This window comes from Ailuropoda melanoleuca, chromosome 3 (genome assembly GCF_002007445.2).
Source record: "Ailuropoda melanoleuca isolate Jingjing chromosome 3, ASM200744v2, whole genome shotgun sequence".
Lineage (NCBI taxonomy): Eukaryota > Metazoa > Chordata > Mammalia > Carnivora > Ursidae > Ailuropoda > Ailuropoda melanoleuca.
The window spans coordinates 7,687,057-7,711,277 of NC_048220.1; the positions used below are offsets into that span (position 1 = coordinate 7,687,057).

General features: G+C 38.9%; 1 protein-coding gene across 1 annotated transcript in view; it reads left to right on the forward strand.

Moving 5' to 3' along the window:
• Positions 1 to 24,221, forward strand: part of COMMD10 (COMM domain containing 10) — a 203,304-nt gene that overhangs the window by 41,638 nt on the left and 137,445 nt on the right. The window lies entirely within an intron of this gene.

The following is a 24,221-nucleotide window of genomic DNA, read 5'->3' on the forward strand; positions in this document are numbered from 1 at the left end:
TTCTTTGCTGATTTGGATACCTTTGATCCCTTTTTGTCGTCTGATTGCAGTTGCAAGGACTTCTAGTACTATTTTTTCCATTTTTATAAGCAATTATTACCTTTTCTACAACATGCTCCCTCATGATCTGAAGAAACTTTCTGGAAAGTCTTAGGCTTTTTACTCACTGTTTGATGAGCAGTTTTATAAAATGAGCTTTGCCTCCAGCAGTTCTGTATCGAAATCCTAATTCTCATTTGTACCATTTGGAATGGTTATTTGGGGTTCAGAGAATTTTGAAGACAAGTCAGTAGTTTTCTTCTCAAATGAAATTATCAGTAAATATTGTCTTTCTTTTAAAAAAATTTTGGGTTTTTTCATTACAAGTTGTGTATTTTTATTATAGAAACCTTGAAAATTCCAGAGATATAAAGAAAAACTCATAGATTTACCCCCAAGATGCAGCCAATCTATTTGATCTCTTTTATTTTGGTGTTTATTCTGCGAACACTTTAGTTTGAGAGTGTGATCCTATGAATTCTTTGATTTTATGTATAACTCCTTTCTTCACTTAACTGTACAAAACCTTTTCCATATTGCTTCAAACTTACCATGAATATATTTTAAATGACTGCATCGTGCTTTGGCTATGACATACTTTAATTTTCTAACAGTTCCTGTATTGTCAGATAATGGGTTTGTTTCCAGTATTTTCCTATTATATGTGATAAACATCTTTGTATACACTGAGTAGGTGCTCAAGAAACATCTACTGAATGATAGATGGATGAATGAATGAAGCTTCCTTGGTATATAGGGTTATTCCCCAGGAGTATAATTAGTAGGTGAAAAGGTTGTAACCTAAAAGGAGTTCTTTTTAGTTTGATAAATGGCTTTCCATAATTATTTTGCAAACACACACAGAAACTCAGAGGTTGCATTCAAAGGATTTAAGAGCTTCTGGAGAAAGGTGTAACATGACTATCTCAAATATAGGTTCTTTGGTAACTAGTTAATTAATTACTTTGGATAATTTTAAGAGACCAGTGAAAAGCTCAGGCACTTCTGTAATACTAGAGAGCCCTCTATTTAATAATTTCTGTATTCCAATAGTGTACAAATTAAACAAGCTTTTGTTATACATGTTTTATTTTATTATAAAACATGCAGAAGCAATTTGATCAAATACTCCAGCAGTTAGAGAAAATAGAAACAGCCCTTATTTGTGAGATAATTGCTCAGATACTCTGGGAACAAAGCCTAGTTCTTTGGAATCGAATTTATTTAAGTATTTCTAAGGCTTTGTGGCTCTAGTTTTCTGACCCTTAAGTTTGTTTTGTGTCCTTTTTCATTGTGATCAGTTTCTCAATGATCGTGTCCTTCAGGTGTCATGTTTTCTACATAAGAGCAATACAAAATGTTTTCCCTCAATTTAGTGTATTTTTTTTTTTTTAGTTTTGTGCTCAATTGGACTTTCTAAAAGACCTTATATATTCAAGTACATTTATGTGTTCCAATCATATATGTATAGCTCCTTGATATCACAGTGAACCCCCTTGTATCTGTGAGAGAGAGTGTGTGTGTAAACTTTTTTCATATTTCAGGCTCCCTCATGGAAACTCTGCATTTATCCATGATAGGACTTTATAAGCTAAAAAAAATATTGCCTTGGACACTATCTTTGATGGGTAAAGACAAGCAGAATATTGATACACAATTAGAGTGTGATGGAATGGAGAATTCATGTGGAGGAAATGATAACAGAGTCTTGGGGGAGAAAATCCTTTTAAAGAATACTCCAGAAAGTTCAAGCATTTCAGAATTAAAATATCATCTTTTTACTAACATTCTTTTTAAAAATGTTGTGGGATTCCAAGGTAGGGGAACAAATAATATCACCCTTGTTTGTCTTTCCTAGCCTTGGAACCTTTTTAACTTTTCATATCCAGAGGCAGTTGATAATTATAGTGTTTCACATAATAGAATATATAGAATATAATAGAATATATTTAGAAATACCTTTTAATTTTGTTAGATGTATTTTTATGGATTAGAAATGACAATAATGGAAACCCATGGTTTAAATATTTTGAGATAAAAGTGTTTACAATGAATTAGACAACTGAGCAAATCAAATGCAGTTTCATAAATTGAATAAGCAGTAACTTTTTAAATAGCTCAAATTCCATTCAAGAAATATTTATTAAACGTTGCTTATGTAAGAGATATTAGACAAGGTATTAGTGAAATAGAGAGGTCTCATTTTCCATCATGGAGCTTCTGGTCTAGCAAGCCAGTAAATAGAAGTTTAGTGACTATTGCAAAAGAAGAAATATAGGGAGCTCTGGACACTGACAGCAAGGAGTTAGAGACTGTTACAGGTGGGGGAGTTTCAGGTGAGGGAAAGGCCCCATGAAAAAGGATAGAGACTTATCTTTTGGGCATGTGGAAAATGACCTATCTGTGATATCCAGGTAGACGTGGTTGGCAGTCTGGGGCTTGGGAGAAATTAAAGACTAGAAATTGAGGTTTGGAAATTGTTGAGGTTTAGATTTTGGTTTCAGTCATGAGAATGGTGGAGATCAATCACTTAGGGACAGGGTATAGAAATTGATGAGCTCCTCAATTTAAAAGGCAAGTAGAGCTTATGACACTGATTGGGAAGGAACAGCCAGAGACCAAAGGAAGGACATTTCTTGGAGGGTGAATTATGTCACATGCTGCTAAGAGGTAAAAGAGAAAAAAATAAATAAATGACCTAATTTCACCCTCACAGCTATGAATTAGGTACTAAGATTTCCCCTAGTTTGCTCAGTGGTTAAATATCAGTACCTAGATTGGGTCCTAGAAAGTGATAAAAGTCAAGATTTGAATCCAGGTCCATCTGACTCTATAGCCTGAACTTATAATCGCTATTCACTGGTTAGAAAAAAATAAATTTAGTGCCATGGAGATCAGTGGCGAACACTATCTGGGGGCAGGAGTAGATGTTTAAGATGGAAGGCAGTATCAAATGCTATTGAGAGGTCAGGAAAGAGAACAGACAGGTGAGTGAGGGATTTGATCTGATGGACTTCTCTAATAACTTTGACAATTGTAATCTCAGTTACACTTGAGAGGAAGAAGAAACCTGATTGGATTAAACTGAGGAGAGAATATGAGGACACAGAGTGAAAGCCACCATTGAAGTAACTCTTCCAAAGCATAGAGATAGGATAGTCAGTGCAGGGGGTGCGGATTTAGTGAGCGCCAAGGGAGAGGAGGTTTGTATGCTGATATCGCAGATCCCTGGGTTGGGGGGCGGTGGAATTGATACCGCAGGGCAGAGACAGCTATCATTTCCTTGAGAAAGTGAGCAGGTACGAGATCCAGAGCAGGAATGGAAGGGTTGGACTGTGATGGGAGTGGGAGCATACCATTTGTTGTAATAGGAAGTAAGGAAGAGTGTGGGTGCGGTAGGTAGTTTTGGGTGTTAGAGAAAGTTGTGTCCCTGCTTCTGTTTTCTCCATGCTGTCGTTCTTTGGGGGAGTGGGTAGGTCTAGGAGGCTTGGGAACAGAGGAGAAAGTATGAAAGAGTATTTTGGATACAGGGAAAATGAACAACTAGGTATTTTAGTCTACTTTGCTGTGTTGAACAGCGCTGATTGCCTGTTTGAGATTTGTGGCCATGGATTTAAAATGAGAACGTTAGAAGGTTGCACATTGTTCTTGATCCATTTTTAGTTGCTCTGGTGTAGAGATGGAATAGGTGGATAATTGGATTTAATCAGGGTTTCATCTTTGCCTGGTGTATCAGATGAGGGGAGAAAGGGAGTAAAGGATGGCATACGCGCGCGCGCACACACACACACACACAGACACACACACACACACACACACACGGGAGTGATTCTGAATCGGGGTCAGGTGGAAAGTGAGGATATGGTATGTGTTGGGGATGGGGTGATGGAGAGGAACTGTCTGGAAACAGAACTGGAACCCTGGGCCATAGCCTCCCTAGAGTAGTTTGTGGTACAGAGGACCCTCAGATGGACACATTAGTTCCAGGATCGCTCAGGGATTTTTTCATTTGAATCTTCAGATTTCTAAGGCTTGGTCTGGTGTATAGCATATCCTTTAAGAGGGAGAAGTAGATAAAAAATAAAACCTAATATCTGGTCTTGTCTGAACTTTTACCCCTGTATCAACTTGGAAACTGAACTGGTCCAAATATATGCAGATTTGCTGTGTAGCGTAGGAGTTCTGAAAGTGTGGCCAGTGGGTACTCCTTGATCTCTGCTTCCTCGGTTGACGATATACCCAGCAGCTGCTGGAAAATACTGAAGGAGTTCATAACGAGCCCTCTATACAATGATACTATAACTAGAAATCAATTAAAATGTGAATGTTTTATATCTCAATTGAATTTATTGGCTTTTGAACATCATTGGTGATTTTCTGAATTGCTTTTCTAAATCTAGCATTCTAATTTGGGGATGGCACTATAAATTTTAGATTCAAGACACAGTAAAGATGGCTAGATTAAGTTTTCTCATGAGTAAATTGCATTGTTGGTTATTGAATCCGTCCTAAAATTTTGGCAAGGAAAAAGTTTACAAACACTTTTTTCCTGGCCTAGTCTTTTTTTTTTTTTTTAAAGATTTTAAATAAAATCTTTATTTGAGAGAGAGAGAGTGAGCGAGAGAGAGCACAATGGGACGAGGCAGAAGGGGAGAGGGAAACAGTCTCCCCACTGAGCAGGGAGCCCACTGCAGGGCTTGATCCCAGGACCCTGGGATCAGGAGTTGAGCCCAATGAAGGCAGACACTTAACCGACTGAGCCACCCAGGCATCCCTCTTGGCCTAGTTTAAATGAGATTTTAAGCATTTTTGCTGTGAAGTTGCCATATGAATGCTTAAATATATCTTTAATGGATTATGTAAATTGTGTTTCTTTCAAATTTTTTCTTTATAAGAATTATTTAGAGGAAATTAAACTTATATGGAGAAGAGGAGTCACTTTTATTTTACAAGATATTTCTCCTCTCAGAGCAAAGTATTGGGCACTCTTGACTGCTTTTGCGGTATTGGGGAAATAAAAGTTTTTCTAATACATTCACATATAAAATCTCTTTATATTGGTTTTTTGTTTGTTTTTAGCTTTTCACCTGTCCTTAATACTTATCATCCAACACTATGTAATCTTTAAAAAAAGTCTCATGTCTATGTATAAAGTGCTTTAAGGACTTAATCAGATCCTCAGATCTTGGGTCACCCGCCCTCTTACCTGGAACCATGGCCGTCCCCAGATACCTGGTCACTCTGAGTCTGTGGGTGTTTCCCTGTTCGTGTGTAGCAGCAACTCGGCATCACTAGTTAGTTCTGTTTTTGGTCTGTCTTTAGATGACATGTCTGAGAGTCAGTGCGCAGAGAGGAGTCCCGTTCAGTCACCTTATATAATGGGGAATGAAATTCATAAGCAGCAGGAACATGTCCTAACTGGGGTTTTTAGATGAACAAAGAGGTAGCAGTAGGGCTGGGGAAGCAGGGTTATCCTCATTTTACCGCCTGTCCCACCTCTGGCTCCTGGCAGAAACAAAGAGACAGAATATAATCTCATTTCTGAAAATCTTGATAACTTGTTTCAGAAAAGTTTTGATCCCTGTCTAATGAATGACCTAACAGACTATATGCACTTTTCACAATGTCTTGTTTTGTTTTTAAAAATTGTTTTGTTGTTATCTGGAGTTTCTATACATAACATCTGCTTATACTCACGAACTGTGCTGTTGTAACATCAGTGAAACACTAGATATTTGTTGTGTGGTTGTGGTTAGTTAATCAAAACACATAGCTGACAAATTACATACACGGGGTGCAGGTAAAATGTAATAAGAAGTGAATGTGTAAAAAGAAATTCTTCTTTATGAATTTTGTTTTTTTTTTAAGGAATTAAAAATTCTTTTGTACTTTTCTGAATTTATGCAAGTAGTTTACATTGTAGACACATTAGCAAATGGAAGAAAATAAAATTTAGCTGCAGTCCTACCTAAAGAAAATAATTTGGAATGAGATATTTAATTGGCATGTGGCTTGCCAAGTAGTACGTTATAAACGTTTTTTCCCCACCATAGAGCGTTACATTATAAATATCTTTCATTGTCAATAGATGAACTTTCGCTCAGCAACATCATTTTAAATGGCTGCAGAATATTCTATTGCTTACATATTCCATCTTCTTATTTTTCTTTCTTTGGTAAGTAGGGTTTATATTTCTAGTAACCCTTCAGCAGTACCTTTCCTTTTGAAGCCATACTTAAACCTTTGGGTAGATGCTAGCATATTGGCTAGTTACATTAAGGGAAGTAGATCTTAGAAATGCTGCATGTGTTAGAATTCTAGTAACTGTTAGAGTAATGAATTTTTATTGCAGAGTAAGCTCTCTTTTCCAGGGATTATTATCATGTTTGGACATATAGTTTGTTGTGTGGTTTGGAATATAGTTTGGAATGTCTTTTTAAAATTATATTTATTTTATTTTATTTTTTACATTTTTATTTAAATTCCAGTTAGTTAACACACAGTATAATATTAGTTTCAGGTGTACAATATAGTGATTCAACACGTCTGTACAACACCTGGTGCTCATTATAAGTGCCCTCCTTAATCCCTATCACCCATTTCTCCCATTCCCCCACCACTCTCCCCTCTGGTAACCATCCATGTGTTCTCTATAGTTAAGAGTCTGTTTCTTGGTTTGCTTCGGTCTTTCTTTTTTTTTTTTTCTTCCTTCGCTTTGCTCATTTGTTTTTTTCTTAAATTCCACATATGAGTCAAATTATATGGTATTCGTCATTCTCTGACTGACTTATTTTGCTTAGCATAATGCTCTGTAGTTTCATCCATGTTGTTGCAAATGGCAAGATTTCATTCTTTTTTATGGCTAAGTAATATTACATTGCAAATATATATACACATTCATCAGTCAATGGACATTTGGGCTGTTTCCATAATTTGGCTCTTACAGATAATGCTGTAAACATCAGGGTGTGTGTTGGAATGTTTTTAAAATTTGTGTGTGTTTATTTGTTCATTCATGAGGTTCTCAAACAGAGAATTTGCTTCCTTCCTTCCTCTCTTCTCTCTCTTTCTCTCCCCCCGCCTTCCTTTCTTCTTTATAATGGAGAAGAAGTATAGTTTCTTACAGAGATAACCCATTTTATCCCAAGGAGTTCCAGCGCATCCATCTTAACAAGGTAATTTTATCCAAACTTAAAATGCTGCCACTTCCTTAGTAAGGACAGTGTAATAAATACAACAAAGTAACCCTTTTGTAATTCTCAGCAGTAAAACGGGAGAGTTATTCAGGTACAACTTTATTTATGGAATGAGTAAAGGCTCGTGGAATTTTCCAGCAAAAAGAGATCTTAGGTGGATTTGGCAATGGATTGTTAGATATGACATCAAAAACACGAACAGCACAAGAAAGAAGATAAATTGGATTTATCAAAATTAAAAACTTTTGTGCATCAAGGACATTATGAAGAAAATGAAAAGATAACCTAAAGAATGGAAGAAAATATTTGCACGTCATGTATCTGCTAAGGGTTTTGTATCTACAGTATTTGAAAAACTCCTTCAGCTCAATAACAAGACAACTCAAATAAAAAATGGGCAGAGGACTTGGGTAGACATTTCTCCAAAGAGGATACACAGATGGCCACCAAGCTCATGAAAAGATACTCAACACCATTAGTCATTAGGGAATTGCAGATCAAAACTACGGTGAGGTATCACCTCACACTCATTGGGTTGGCTATAATTACAAATAGAAAAGGAAGAAAGGAGGAGAAAGAAAGAACATAGATGGGGGAAGGATGGGGAGATATTAGGACCCTTGTAATTGCTGCTGGGATTGAGCCACTGTGGAATGTACTTTGTTAGTTGCTCAGAAATTCAAACACAGAATTGTCATATGACTCTGCAACTCCAGTCTTGGATATATACCCAGAAGGACTCAAGGAAGTACATATGTGCATGTTGATAGCAGTACTAGTCACGGTAGCCAAAAGGTCCCAAGTGTCCATCAGTGGATGAATGTATGATTAATACATACAATGGAATATTAATGAGCCATAAGAAGGAACGAGGTACTGATAACATGCTACAGTGTAGATAAACCTCAAAGATGTTTGCTTACTAAAAGAAACCAGACACAAAAGCTCACATATTATGTGATTTCATTTATATAAAATATCCAGGATAGGCAAATCCATAGGAACAGTGAGCACATAACAGTTGCCAGGGCCTGGGGGGAGGGAAGCTAGAGGAGTGACAGCTTAAAGGTTTTGAGTTTTTGGGCTGATGAAACATTCTGGAATTCGAGAGTGGTAATGGTTGCACAACACTGTGAATGTGTTAGGAGCCACTGAACTGGATTAAAACAATAAATTAGATCAAGAAAGAGAATAAGGGAAACCAATTTAGGAATATATGCATTTTTTAAGATTATTTATTTGAGAGAAAGAGCAAGAGAGTGCGAGCTGGGGGAGGGGCAGAGGGAGAGGGAAAGAGAGAATCTCAAACAGACTCCCTGCTGAGCCCGATGAGATGATGGGGGGGGGATTGATCTCACAACCCTGAGATCATGACCTGAGTCAAAACCAACAGTCGGATGCTTAACCGACTGAGCCACCGAGGCGCCCCCTGACTTCAGGAATAATTCAACCTTCTGAGTTTACTCAGAAAACTCAGGCCCAGTGAGGTTAAAAGATCAGTGGGTTGATTATTAGCACAGCCAGAAGAGATGCTAGTCTGACATAACGGGGGGGACAGTGGATTGAAAGTGACAAAACTGTTTCAATTCTTAGGATGTGGGCAAGAACCTGAATCTTTCTGCAGCATATTTCCCAACTTGAAAATGTGGCTGGCAATACCTGTCTATTAGGATTATTGATAGAATTAATTGAGATAACGTCAGTGAAATGCCTATTAGAGTGAGCCTCACACAGTAGGTACTTAATATTAATTGAATTTGATTTTGCAATGCTATGGTTTAACCTTGTGTTAGAAACATAAGCTATCCTGGAAAATATTTTGAGGAATATATTATCTTGAAAGATAGTTGAGTACTGGCTTGATAGCTCATATAATAGTTTTCTCTTTAAAAAATATTGTTCAGTATTACCATATTTCTAGTTTGTAACCATTGAGATTGAATTGTATGTAGGCATCATTTTGAACAAATCGCTGTTCCTTTTCTCTTAATTGGTAGAAAGGATTCCCAAGTGAATGCAGAGGAAGAATACTGCTTCCGTAATTGCTAATATTGCCTTGTAGGCTCCTTGAACTCCCTGTGGGATTTTTTTTTCACCCACAGTGACCTTTCATAGAGTATGCGGTCTGGAAGAACAAGTCCACAGGGGTAGCATGGCAATGTGCCAATTATCAATGTAATTTTCTATGATGTAAATCATCTTTGCTTTTATTTGACCATTCTCATTGACAATACTTTGTATTTACTTAGTAGCTATCAGCTACAGGGCTCAAAATTCTTTGCAAATATTGAGCCTCAAAGCACTCCTTTGAGGCAGGCATACTGTAATTATCTTTGTGGGTTAAGAGAGGAGGAGGATGGTATCATTTAATTGTTAATGCTGTGATAAGATAAGAAGTAGTCTACAAAAAATAGGTTGCTAGTTATAGGATGGTTTTTATTTTACAATGAGAAAGCAGAAGTTTTTCAGCCTCATTAGGTGATACTCAAGATTTTCATCCCCATTTTAATTTAGCCATTTTTTTTTCTACTTTTCAACTGATTGTAAGGTGTATTGACTTCTTTTGATTCTAAAGTATAAGAAAATAAGAAAATTGTAAGCAGGTACCTAAAGTAGTTTGATCGAACTGTGAAAATTTGTCAGGCCTTTTTGCTCTGGACAGATGAGTAGAAGAATTTATATATTTCTTCTTTTAAAAGAATTTATTTATTTATTTATTTATTTATTTATTTAGAGAGAGCGAGGGAGCGTGCGCTCGCGTGCCCGGGAAGGCACAGAGGGGGAGGGAGAGAGAATCTTGAGCAGACTCCCTGCTGAGCGCAGAGCCCCACCGGGCCTTGATATCATGACCCTGAGATCAGCAAGAGTTGGACGCCCAACTGACTGAGCCACCCAGGCAGGTGCCCTATATTTCTTAGCTTTGAGAGTGCGTACTGTGTAGTCAGTTGTAAGTTACAGAAGAGTTGCCTCCTCAGGCATTTTAGGTTGGCGTGGCAGTGACTGTTTAATAATACTGCTGCCATGTACGCGTACCTATGCTTCTCTTTGATGATGCATTTTATGAATGAAGTACTACCTAATCCTGTATCTTTTGGCTGTTTCTTGAATGGTGATCTCTGGAGATGGGGAGTATCCTATAGGTTGATACAGAAAAAGCGTAAAAATACAGTTTAAAATGGGGCCTACTTAATAATAATTCCTAAAAAAAGATAAAACATGACTCATAAAGAAATTTAGTTTATGTTAAGAAGCAGACTCCTAAGTTGCCTCGTGTCAGTGAATATGAGTCAGGGCCAGTTTGGAGGCCGAAGGGACATCTCATTTCTTCATAATAGTATATGAATAGTATATAAAACTTGCAGGTGGCTGAGTTGTCTCTTCTGTAATTGTCTCTTGTTGAATTCTGATTAGCCCAGGTGGGGGGAGCTGATCAAAGCCAAATCTCAGTGTCCGCAGCACACAGACCAGTAACGGCTACACCGATCCTACCACGTTCAAATAATCAAGAGGATTATGATCATAGATAACACTTATTGACCACTTAATATATGCCAGGTATTATTCTTTGTGCTTTTTATTCTTTGTCTCATTGGACCTTTGAAGTTAATAAACATTGAGTCACTTTTTATTATTTGCCCAGGAGGACTGAAAATAATTTACAGTTTAATAAAGTAGCCACCATGCTTCCATAATGATTACTTTGCCACCTGCCTTTAGTGAGGTCCGTGGCTAGTGCCTGTTCTCACAGTCTTTACGGTTTTATCGTGCTCTTAAACATTTTGTTTTGAGAGCCACGAAAATCTCCTGAGGGTTGGTGATTTATTTCCATTTGCCAAGTGTGCGGAGTGAGAGAATGACCTTGATAGAGATCAGACTGAGAATTGGTCCTGTCCTTTTCTGGCAGGGCTGTCCGGGCGATAAAGTACTTGTAGTACTAGTGAATCTGAGAATTTCTGGTAGGAAAACAGTCTGTACCGAATTTTTCTAGAGCATAGCTCCTCTACTGAAGTGTAGGTAGCTTAACAGGTCAGCTGAGATACTGACTGAGCCCTCCGGGCCCCGAGCAGCCAGGCCGTGTCCTGGGGGAACTGGCCTTCCCAGCCACTCACCCAGCCTCAAGCTGACTTGCTGGCTCACCGTATTGTAAATTTTGTCAGTGCCCGGATGGCAGTTAGGCTCAGGAAACATAATTCCCCTCCAAAATGGAAAGAAGTAGAAATCATACTTTATCTTTTTTTTTTTTTTAAATCGAATTCTCTCTCACCTGTTACTTAGTTGCTGGGAGCAGGGGGCATATTGGATTTAGATCTTGAAATTTGTAATTAGCAGCTTGTTGTTAGTGATCTCAGAAGTTAGCAGTAGTGACTTACATAAAAGCAGAAGCATTTCCTGACTGGTATGTCTGCTCGCTGATTGTGTAGATTGACAGAGGGCCAACTTGACCTGTTTGGAGGGTGCTCTTTTTCACCTCCATTATTGTTTTGGGGGAAGTTTGGTTTACTTGTCATTTTAGGTAATTTCTGAAGCTCTGACATAAAAATTCTTTCACACAGTCAAGACTTTATCATTGATTAACGTACATGAAGTGGTTCATTTGGCAAATTGACCCAAATCACCTTGACAGTGGATTCGGAGACCACCTTTATTAGTCCTACAGACTCATTTCTGCCGGCCTCTTCCACAAAACTTCTTAGTCTTCTTTTTGCACATTAATGTTAAAAAGAATGGTGGCCACTTTTTTGTCTGTCATGCACAGTGGCACGTCACCTTATGGAGAGACACGTTTTAGAGTCCAAGGCCGTGCAGGTGCCGATGGTCTCATAGAGACTAGACTATTCCTAGGCAGAGGGAGTCCCTCAGGAACGTGCCACACTGGATCCCAGCATCACATCCCCAGATAAGCCGATGTCAGCCATCTTACTATCCTTCAGGAGTTTGTTGATCAGTTTGCCGGTAGTTGAACATGTAGTGTTCATGTATGTGTTTTAGCACTTGAATCGCTGTCAGCCCACCTGGGTCCTCAGCATGCGTTGACTGAGATCCTAAAGATTGACATTTTCCACGTCATGCCAGGACTTACGCTCATTCAGGGAAATGGTGGGCCTAGTTGCCTGCATTATTAAATTCTCTGTTTGCAAAGCGTATAGTTGAAGTCATGTAGGTGAATCACAATAGTTGAATTCACAGAAATTCGCTATCATGTCACCCCCTGTATTACCTGATGACTTGTGCTCTACGCGCTTTGTCTCTCAGATGTTTCACTTATTTATGCCTTCAGAGTCTTCAGGCTCCTATTTCTTAGAATTTAGAAGTACTGCTGTGTTCATTAAGAAAGTCTCCTGCCTATTACCAACCTCCTCCTGATTTATAGGATTAGAGCCTGTTAGGAGAGAGAAAACGTTCTTAAATAGAAGCTCACTGGTATTCCGTATTTGTTAGCTAAATATATTGCTAGAAAATCTTGCAGGTAAACATTCTGTGTGCCTAGTGAAAAAGGGAAGGGGTAAGGTCTTGAAGGTGATAGTTGCTGATTCTTAAATTGACAGGGAGGAGTGTGAGTATGTTGACCTGATAAGTTCCAGTTTGAAGAATATGAATTCTAATAGGAGTCTCTGTTTTCTTCCAAATATATGTATTGAGCTGGATTCTGTTGATACCAGCCAAGTAATTTTAATTGGATTTAGATTCAGATATGACTGTCCCCCATGGTTTCCATTCTTCTAGACTCAACTTATGCCACTTTGTCCAGTAGGGGTTTGCCTTAATTTATATTAGCAATATTAATCACCTGTTTATTTTTCTTCATTCCAGGGCGTTAAAACATCCCGCATTCATTAGTATAAGAATAATTCTAAAAGTCAATTATCCTAACAAATTAGGACCTGAAAATTTTGAGAACAACTGTTACATTTAATTTATTATATTTTAAGAGGTCGGGTTGAAGATTACTATTTGTGGGTGTGTTTTGTTTTGTTTTCCCATGTTAGTATTGTTGCAGAGACGGTTCAGACTTGGTTATTAACTAGCTGTGTGTCCTGGGACAAAAGCATTTCACCTCCCTCATCTTGGTGCTTTCCTGTCCAAAATAGAGGGCTTGATTGAAGTGGTTTCTCCCATTCAGCTAAAAAATAACTCCATATTAGATTTGAGGGACAATGGCGGGTAAGGTTAACGACTTCGGAGGTGGCATTGATATGCAGTGAAAACAGCTCAGGTTTCAGAATCACGCTTTTCGCCTCTCAGGAAGGAAATAGTTGAAGAATCTCAAGCGGGTGACTTATCTCTCGGAGGCTCAAATTCTAATCTGAGAATCTGGACAATAATAGCTACCTAACAAGGTTTGTCCGAGAATTAAATATGATAGGAAGTGTAAAAGTGTCTATTACAGTACAGTTTAGTTCATGGGTATCTTTATCCCTTAAAGATAAGGTTAGGACAGGAAAATTGAAATGCCCTGCTCTTTACAAGGCCATTACTGAGTTTTGCCAAAAGTGGAGCCGGCTGTGAAAGTAGAAGGCATAAAGAAGATAATTCTTTGAATTTGCAAATATTCTCTCTAATATCTTTAGGCTAGATTGCTATTTGACAGCAGTTGGAAGAAAATATTTAAGGGATGTCTAGGTCGGTCGTAAGACCTTACTGAATTTTTTTCTTTGGTGCTAGTAACCTTTTCTTTCCTTGGAGCATCTGAACTTAAATCAGAAATGAGTACTAGGTAAACACGCAGGCAAAAAGCTGGATCCAATTCTGTTGCATTTTGAATGACGCTGGCTAATCACTTAACAGCTGTGTACATCTTTAGAGATAATGTCAAATTTAGGTGTACTAGAATACATGCACTATTTTGAATATTTAAAGGAAACTTGTTATATATTTAGAAATATAAGATCAAAGAATATGTGCCATCAGAACATTGTGGAGGAAATGGCTCACTCATACAGATTGATAGTACAAGCCTATAAATTTGTCAGCGTTTTCTGTTAGTACCTCATCGGTAGGCAATCTTCATGCAGTGGACTGTCTTTTGAATTTGTGGCTATATAGTTGGTATCTTTTAAAAATTGCTGGATTTTAAATTATAATCTGGCTGGCATGTAGCCTTGAGCTGAGTGTATTGGGTAATTATCAAGTACTTTGTATACTGATTTGTTAAATACATTATTGATAGATTAGTTATAGTAGTGGTGTTTGAACTTACTCTTTGTTTTGGTATCCTCTGTTAGGATTGCAAAATCTTTTGTCACTGCAGGTAGGGTAACCATTTGGGCTTATTGTGTTAGCTGTGTGACTTTTATGTAGAAAAAGTCAATAAGATTCTACAATGAAAAAATTTAAAAAGCTATATGCTTAAGAGAAAGCTTATCCCTTTGTTTACCACAAATGACAATAGAACTTTGAATGTTTGATGAATGCAGGACTTTGGCAAGAATTATGAATTTACGTGTCAGTTTTAAAATAAAAATAAAGAAGTTAGAAGTAGATTAGAGTATAAATTATTATGGAACAATGTATAAAAGATAAAAATTAGGGAGATTATAGGCATTCCGATTTCACCTTTGTAATGAAGTTATGAAAAGTTAAATGAAGTGTCTTCAAATTTTGAATTTCTAACCAGAAAAAAGTTGTTTTCTATGAATACTTCTTTCAAAAAATAGCCACTGACTTGGTTCTTAAATATTTAGACTAAGTCCTGTAGAAATTTCCTCTGAAATGGTTTTAGCAGCGTGCAATATTAATAACTAATATAAAATCAGCATGGTGTTTGGATCTTCTAAAACTGGTTCATGAAATTTGCTTACTGCAATTTTACCCCAATGTATAAATGACCTTGAGAATTTTTTAATTTTTATTTTAATTCCCGTTAGTTACCTTACAGTGTTGTACTAGTTCCAGTGTACAATACAGTAATTCAACACTTCCCTATATCACCTCATGCTCACAATAAGTGCACTCCTTAATCCCCCAGAATTTTTTTTTTTTTTTAACAGTAATGGTCACAGTGGTGTCCTGTCAAAGCCGTTTCAGTTAATTTGAAAGCTAATTTAAAGTTACTTAAGATTGGCGCTTGGTCAGGAGAAATTGTTTCACCTGTCATTTCCCTCAGTTGAAAATAACATAAGCAGGGGTGCCTGGGTGGCTCAGTAGGTTAAGTGTCTGCCTTTGGCTCAGGTCATGAGCCCAGAGTTCTGGAATCAACCTGAGTCAGGCTTCCTGCTTAGCGGGGAGTCTGCTTCTCCTCTCCCTCTGCTGCTCCCCCTGCTTGTACTCTCTCTCTCTCAAATAAATCAATAAATAAAATTTAAAAAGAAAAAGAAAATAACATAAGCAAAGAAGTAGATTTTAAAAATATTATTGGTGAGTTTTCTTTCGTTAAAGCCAAGAAAGTAAAGTTACAACAAATTCCATTGTTGTTATAAAATATTTAAACTTAAAATGTTACAAGTTTCAGTTTTTCAATGAATGTTCTGGAAAAATATTAACCATTAAAATATGCATTCAGATACGTGAGTGGCGCACATAATTTTTTGCCTCAGGTTCCAAACACTGGTAAGAACTTAACAGTATTTACTACCATTTCCCTGCTCCTGGCCTTTTGCTGTTGTTGTCACACATTTTTCTTACATATGTCATAAACCTCACAATATGATTATTTTAGCTTAAACAGATAATTATCTTTTAAAGAAATGTAAAGCCCCAAGTCCGTTGACCTAAGACAGGGAGATTATTGGGGTGGCCCTGACCCATTGGGGTATGCTGCTTAAAAGCAGCAAGGTTTCTCTGGCTGGTAGCAGAAAAGGAAGTCAGAAAGACTGACAGTGCGCAAGGGACTCAACATGTTGCCGGTTTGAAGATGGAGAAGTTGGTGAGAGAGAATGAGGGCAACCCCTAGGCAAAGACAGTGTTCTCTGGTGGGCAGCAAGGGAATGGGGAACTCAGATCATTAGCTCCAAGAACTAGATTCTGCACCAACCTGAGTGAGCTTGGAAGCGGATGTTTCCTCAGCAGCTCCGAATGGAGCCCTCCCTGAGTGACATCAGATGGAATATACCGCTGTGAGACCCAAAGCAGAGAGGCCGGCCATGCCTGCCTGGAATTCTGACCTACAGAACGTGACCTAATAATTGGATGTGGTTTTAAGCTGCTACGTTTCTGGTAGTTACAGCAGTACAAAACTAATACACCTCGCGCGACCTCTGAGCCTCTGTGTTAGATCCTTCTGAAGTCTACACATGGGATCCTCAACTCTAGATTTGATCCTTACCTGGAAGCCGTTTCGTTCTTTGAGAATCATTTTATCACCTGGAGGTGCTTGTTCCGTCACAGCTGTATTGTTGAACCCCGGCTCATCCTTGCCCCTTTAGAAGTAATAGCGTATTCTTTAACACATCTATTTCCTCCTATGTTATCATCATATGCAGCGAGAAGAAGCCCAGTGGCACTTGAAATCATTGAGTTCACTAGAAACATTTCCTCTTTTCAAGTTTTGTGCCAACAACAGTATCTGAACTTCCTTTCGAAATAAAACAAGGACCCCCACAACCCTTGCTAGGTCTTCAAGGCTTCCGCTAACCCTCCCCTCAGTCTGGCCCTTTGGTTTTAATGTTCTCCACCTGGTTTCAAGGCCAGTGGCCCCTAAATTCCACAGGTGAGCATCCTAATTCAGAAGTGCATGGTAGGGGTGCCTGGGTAGCTCAATCGATTAAGTGGCTGCCTTTGGCTCAGGTCATGATCTCAGGGTCCTGAGATCAAGCCCCGCATCAGGCTCCCTGCTCAGCAGGGTGCCTGCTTCTCTCTCTCTCTCCCTGCTCATGCTCAATCTCTCTGTCAAATAAGCAAATAAAATGTTTAAAAAAAAAAAAAAAAGAGAAGTGCATGGTGTTTCTGTTGCACGGCCCCGGGAGTCACGTAGCATCATTTCTGTTGTCCTCTATTGGTTGAAGCAATCACAAAAGTCAGCCAGGTTCAAGGGGGAGGGGTCTGAACCCCACTTCTCTATGGGACAAGTCTTAAAGTCCTATTGTAAGAGAGAGATAAGAGATGCTATGTCTCTGCTTGGAGAATTAAATCACCCACACATCTCAGCATGTTAGCTTATATTTTAAAATTGCATTTTGTCTGCTTTGTAATGCTCTTTCAAAAAAAAAAATGGTACCAATCTTCTAGCCCGTTTTGCAATTGTGGATTCATAGAAGAATGCAAAGTTTTGTTTATACACATAAAATTTTGTTTATACTAGTCCTATAGTACCTCCACTACGAACATCAGCCAGCTGGTCCATTCTAAATTTAATTAAAGGTATTAGGTGCCAGTTCAAGCAGAATTTTCTTTTTTTCTTGCTAATGAGTTTATAATTGTAAAGAAAAGTATTCTCTTCACTGAATCCATCTTTAACTCTCTTATGCTTGTGTTACAGATTTCAAAACCTGTTCAGACGTAGACTGTGAACTGGGCAGGTGTGAGTTACATGTGATTTTTCAGCATTTGTTTTACAGTGGTGCCTTTTTTTTTTTTTTAAGAGAAATCTCTAATGGGAACTAGGTAGTATACTATATTATTATTCTGTGCTCTCCATGTCTCTGCTTACCTAGGTCAAGCTGATAGTTAACTGGGCTACAGCACTGACGCCTTGAGGGAGGTCGTATCTTGTGGGGTCTCTCATCTGTGGTCTTTCCCTCCCACGGAGGTCTTGTGCTTTCAGCTCTCGTGGCACGAGGAGGGAATTTTACCCAAACGTTCCTCGTCACATAAAATTCCACACAGAACTTGTGAAGAGCAGCTAGATGAATGATGGGGGAATCCTATTTTAATATCTCGGGACTTTATGAATTGCTGAGGAACTCACATCTCAGGAAACTATTATTGCAAGCGAGGAGCGCCCCATTGAGACGCCCTCGCAGGTCGTGTCATCAGCCAGTACCTGCTAGATTTTATAAGGATGGAGCAAACGCAGGCAATCCTTTTTACCCTTCCTGCTCTTCAAGAGGCGGATGGAATAAATCGGTGTTGCTTTGATTGCATGTATCAAATAAAGTCTCAGCAGAGCAGCTCCTTATAAAAAATAGTTCTCTTCCATGCTGCTCGTGGACCTGGGCACCTGCATAGTGCTGTGGCTCCCTCAGTCTGACCTGTAGCGTGACTTCTGTCCCTCACACGTGCCACAGTATGTATATCCAGAAGCATGCATGAAACACAGAGGTACAGTTAACCATAGAGCTAACATCTGTGTGACTACCACCCAGAATAAATAAATAAAATATTGCCAGCATGCCAGAAGTCTCCTTGCCTTCTTCCAAATAAATTCCCGCTCTTTGCCCTCCCATGCACTCTACCTTCTCTGATAACATTTTCCTGTTTTGTCTTGATATTTTTATCCCCTCATCATATATCTCTAAACACCACAGTTTGGCTTTGACGGTTTTATTTTTGACTGGATTCTGGGTAAATCTTAGTGATGATGTTCTTTTGTTCCTGGCTTCCTCAACGTTGTGTTCGAGGTACTCATCCTTGTCATGCGGAGCTGTAGTCTGTTCATTTGAGGTGTTGTATAGTGGTTTATTATATGAATAAACCACATTTTACTTACTCGTATGATGTTGGTAGGTGTTTGGGTCGTTTCCAGTTTTTAGCTGGTACATATACTATTGCTGTGGACATTCTTATATGTTGCCTCTTGTTACGTATGGTCACCCGTTCCTGTTGGGTGTCTGCCTTGCGAGTAGACTTGCTACGCTTTACGATATGCCCAAAGCCACACTGAAAATTCTTTTTGAGACGTGCCTCTTTCCGTAGACCTCCTGTGGGCGTGTTAGACTTCCGTGAGACAACTCCTTGAAGACTGGGGGGCTTTTTATTTAGCTGAGAGGGTCTGGTAGGCCCCTCCGTAGTCCATTTAGGGCATTAACAAGGGGTGTTTACATCTACTCCCTTGATTTGGTCTACAGTCCTAGACAGTGTTGTATTTAGAGAATATTTGCCATCTGAGAAGCAGTTGTATTTTCCAACCCAGCAAGTCCTGGCCCCTCTCTATTCCTCCTAAATATGTGTATAATATTTGTATAATAATATACATATATCACTATATTTGTATAGTGATCACTTTTTTCTTCAGTTCATCTCTTGCTTGCCATTATTACCTTATCATTCACGGCTAGGAACAATGAGCTGACTTTCAACATTTGCCTGGAGATCTCAGGCAAATCCAAATGTCCAGTAAGTAACTTTTTCACCTTCTGAATATTATATGGGTAACACAGTCTTGCCACTTGGTTTTTTTACTACATACACAGGCTCCTAAATTTTTCAGTCTCCCATGAAAGTTTTCTTACCCTTTTCCAGCTTTTGTTTTGCTCACCATTTTTCCGGCCTTAGGCCACTGTTTGATTCCAGAGCCAATACTGCATATATAATATATGTATATAATTACATGTAATTATAGGTATAATTATGGCAGAACTTCTCTTTGGGTACTGTTAGCGATTACTTTATAACAAACCACTTCAAAATTCAGTGGTTTAAAACACTAACCATTTATTAGTGCTCCCGAGTCTGTGAGCAGGCAAGGTCGTTGCTGTCTGGGCCGGCCGATGCCAGCCGGCTGTGCTGGTGTGAGTCCGCGGTTTGCCGGCGGGGGGCTAGTCAGGATGCCTTTATTCTCTGCGGTGACTGGGGTGCTTGCGCTTCATGTCTTTCATCACTGAGCGGCTTAGCCTGGGCTTGTTCGCTTGGTTCCGAGGGAACATGAAATGACACCGGGCTTCTTGAGGGCCAGGTGCAAAGCCGGCCCCCGTTGTTGTCTTCACATTGTCTTGGCCGAAGTAGAGCCAGAAGTAGGGAAATAGACTCTCGTTATTTATGGGGGATGCTACAGAATCACTTTTCAGAGGTCACGTCTGTAGTAGGGGGTGAAGCATTGGGGTCATTTTTCCGATCTGCTCAAGTATGTGTACGTTTCATTTTAAAGTAGTAGTAGGGAATACACTCACGCCTCAACGCCATTGTTTGCCATTGTTACCGGAACTTGGTAATAAGCCCTTTTAGTTTTAGACTTTTTGGTGAGTGGGCTTTGACTTTGTTGTGGTTTTGATATTTATTTTGTAAATTGCTAATAAGATGGCTTGCCTTTGCCCCCTCCCCCACCTTTTTTTTTTTTTTTTTCAATTGCCCATTTGAATGTCTGCCTCTGTTGAGGAGGAAGGGAGGAGGGCCTCCAAAGGGCTGGGTTTACTTCCCTGGGCTGCTGCATTATCCTGAACAAAAATCATTACCTGTTGTCAGCTCTCCAGTGCTTTCAAGGGAACGTTCTTGAATTTTTGTTTTTAATTACTTTTTGTCAAGTTTTTCTATTTAGTCCTTGGTGGGAGAGAGTTGGTTTTAGTCTCCCATTCCTGGAAGTAGATAATTCATTCCTATCTTTGTAGTTTGACTTTCACGAATCTGACAGATTTGGACATGTGCATCTAAAGCTTTAAGAATTAATCTACCTTTTGGAAAAACCTTTGTAAATGAAGTGTCGTTTGCCTTGCAAACAATTGTTTTTTCCCCAGGGCTGACTTAATTTGTTGGCAAGCAGTTTTGTTGTGCTTTGACATGTAACAGGTGCTAACATTCTTTGCGATCTTGTCGCTGGGAACAGGGGGCTAGGTCACCATGTTCATTAATTAAGTCCAGTAAGTTTTATTTCTCCTGTGGCTAATCATTTATACTTGACAAGCATCTGTCATCTGTGCCTCTAATCTCCCTGCTTCTGCCCTTGTTCTCTGGAGCTTATTTTTCACACGGCAATCATAATTTTTAAGCATAGTTCAGATTATGTCATTTTTCTGCTCTGTATACTCTGAGGGTTTCCCTTATTACTCAGAGTAAAGACCCAAAGGCCTTAGCATAGCCTGGAAGAGCTTCCATGAGATACCTCCATGCCGTCCGTTTAACTTTATCTCTTACCTTTTCCCCCTGCTCACTCTGTTCTAACCACAGAAGTTGCCTTGTTTTTCCTGCAGCCCTTCAGACCTACTCCTGCCTCGTGACCTTTGCACTCCATTTCTTCTTCTAGAGTGCTTCTTCTCTTGATATCCATGTGGATTGCTCTTTCCCCTCTGTTAGGTCTCTGCGCAAATACCTTAGCAGAGAGAGGCCTTTCTAGAACACATTACACACAATTAGAGCTGCCCTCCTGTCACTATCTCCTTCACTTACTCTCTTTTTCTTCATAGAACTGACATCCTCTAACATGCTAGTACTTAGTATGTTTGCTTGTTTATTCGCTGTTCCCCTGTCCTGGAACATAAACTCCCAGAGAGCAGGAACATGCCAGAAACAGTGCCTGGCACACAGTAGATCTTCAGTTATTACTATATAATTTAATGAATGAATCTGTAGCCACCACAGTATTTTTATTTCACACCTGCAGATTGTTCTAAAGCACTGAGCTAAATCGTTAAGTTGGACAGCAGTAAAGCACAGAAGCTTTTACCAGCAGATAGGAAAGACTGAGACCTCTCTGACCGGTTTCGAGCCCTGAGCACATCGGGCCATGGTGATAATATGAAAAATCTCTCTTTGTGCAGTGACAGTGATGACTAGGGCATTGCCTTTCTGATTTTAAAAACTAACAAACCCCCAATTAGGAATTGATTACAGAGGGAAATATTTTTTCTACATCTTAATCTTCATAAGAATTTAAAATCAGTATAATTATTTTAATTAAGCATGTATTGCTAAGGAAGCTGGCTATACAGGCAAATATTTTGTTGACTTGAATATGTACATGCAATATTGGTTTCAGCATACAAGTCAGTGGTTCATCACTTACATACATCACCCAGAGCTCATCACAACACGTGCCCATCCCCCATCAAACCCATCCCCCACCCACCTCCCTCCATCAACCCTCAGTCTGTTCTCATCATTGAGTCTCTTGTAGTTTACTTCCCTCTCTCTTCTTTTTCTCCCCCCCCATATGTTCACCTGTTTTGTTTCCTAAAGTCTACAAATGAGTAAAATCATAGAGTAATTGTCATTCTCTGACTCTTTCTCTTAGCATTATACACTGCCGCTCCATCCACAAAATAAGTCTATTTTAATGGGAAATAGGGAATTCAAATTTGACATCTTAACAAATCCAACATTTTGCTAATAAATGGATTTGGGAATGGACTTAAAAAGTTTAATAAATTTAATATTTTAAAATAGTGATTTCAGCTGTGATTTCACAGTCATCAGGGGATAGTTTTCTCCGTATGCCTGTACCTACCTTCTCTTGGCCTTCCACCAATCAGAAAACTCTCAGAATAGTCACACAAGTATTTTTTGTGTTGTTAGACACATCTATTTGAGTACCGCTGGTCTAAAGTAAGACTGTAGTCATTGCTGGAATAGGGCCACATCTGTGTCACAGGGACAACAGTGTCCATGTACTGGGTGTTTAGTATGTGCCAGTGCTTAAAATACATTCTCTAATTTACTCTTCACAATAGTTCTGTGAAATAGAGACTATTTATTATCTCCGTTCTAGAAACGAAGAAACGGAGCAAGATCATACAGCTAATAAGTAACTGAGCTGAGATCTGAATACAGGACTGTCTGACTCCAGTGAAATAAAGCATGCAGTGAATAACTCTCATGATTCAGAGACAACGTTATTTCAACTATTGATTTTCTATAGAAAATGGGGGGAAAGAGTTGGAAATGAGAATACGATGTGTGGAAAAAGATACTGATGCTGAGCAATTATTTATGTCCATTTCAACCATGGAAGAAAATGAAGAATCAAATTTTGCATTAGAATAATAAAACCTGAAGGTGCTGATGAAATTATATCTTATATTTTGGGTGAATACAATTGTATATTTCTGTTAATAAAATGCATGGCATTAATAAAGTACGAAAGTCTGTCAAAACCTAGTATGTGCCATGCTCTGTGATAGGCAGTGTTGCGTGGGGAAAAACAGGTATGAAGGTTTCTCCTTGGACCAGATTCACAGTGACGTGAGCAAAGCCTGGAAGCAATGCGGTTAATTGGGAAATTTGTTACTCATCCAAAATGGTGCCTGACATACTAGATACTTCTAAATGGTCATGAGTTATGGAGGTTTATTCAAAGTACAGTGTGAGCACATAGATGTATGGGATTGATCTTTTCTAGATCCCTAGGGAAGACTCCACAGAGGAATACACATTTGAATTAGGCCTTAAAAAGTGAGTGAGAAAGGAATGGATAGTCTGAGTAAAGGGAAGAGTATACACAATGAATGACTAAATTCAGTAAGATTGAATCCTAAGTATATGGCCTAGAAAAATGCTTAATTCACCTTCTTTGTGTTTCTTTTTAAACAATTAGAAAACGTTATATTGGGGCGCCTGGGTGGCACAGCGGTTAAGCGTCTGCCTTCGGCTTAGGGCGTGATCCCGGCGTTATGGGATCGCCCCACATCAGGCTCCTCTGCTATGAGCCTGCTTCTTCCTCTCCCACTCCCCCTGCTTGTGTTTCCCTCTCTTGCTGGCTGTCTCTATCTCTGTCGAATAAATAAATAAAATCTTAAAAAAAAAAAAAAAAGAAAACGTTTTATTTACAATGTGAGTAGGTTATTCCAAAAACATCATATTATGACCTTAAAGGGAGTCAGTGACAAAATCAGGATTATTTATTTTAATTTTTTTTGCCTTTGTGCAAAGTAGATACATTACCTAAGTGCACCATCTGAAGTATATCCGTCAGGATACTATTTAATCCTTAAAAGAGAGTATTTCCCAACTGTTGGCCTATAAGAATTATTTCATAAAACCAGGAACTTTATTTCCAAGTGACTGTTTAGAAGCTTTAGGCATCTAGTAGGTATGCTCCATTCTGGAGACTTCGGAGAATAAACGAGGATGAAATAGTAATGGATCGGGGCGGGGGGAGGCGGTAACGTACCCTCACGTGGTGCCTGATGCACTAGGTGTTATAAATATGGTCCTGAATTGTAGAGGTCAGTTCCAGGTGCAGCT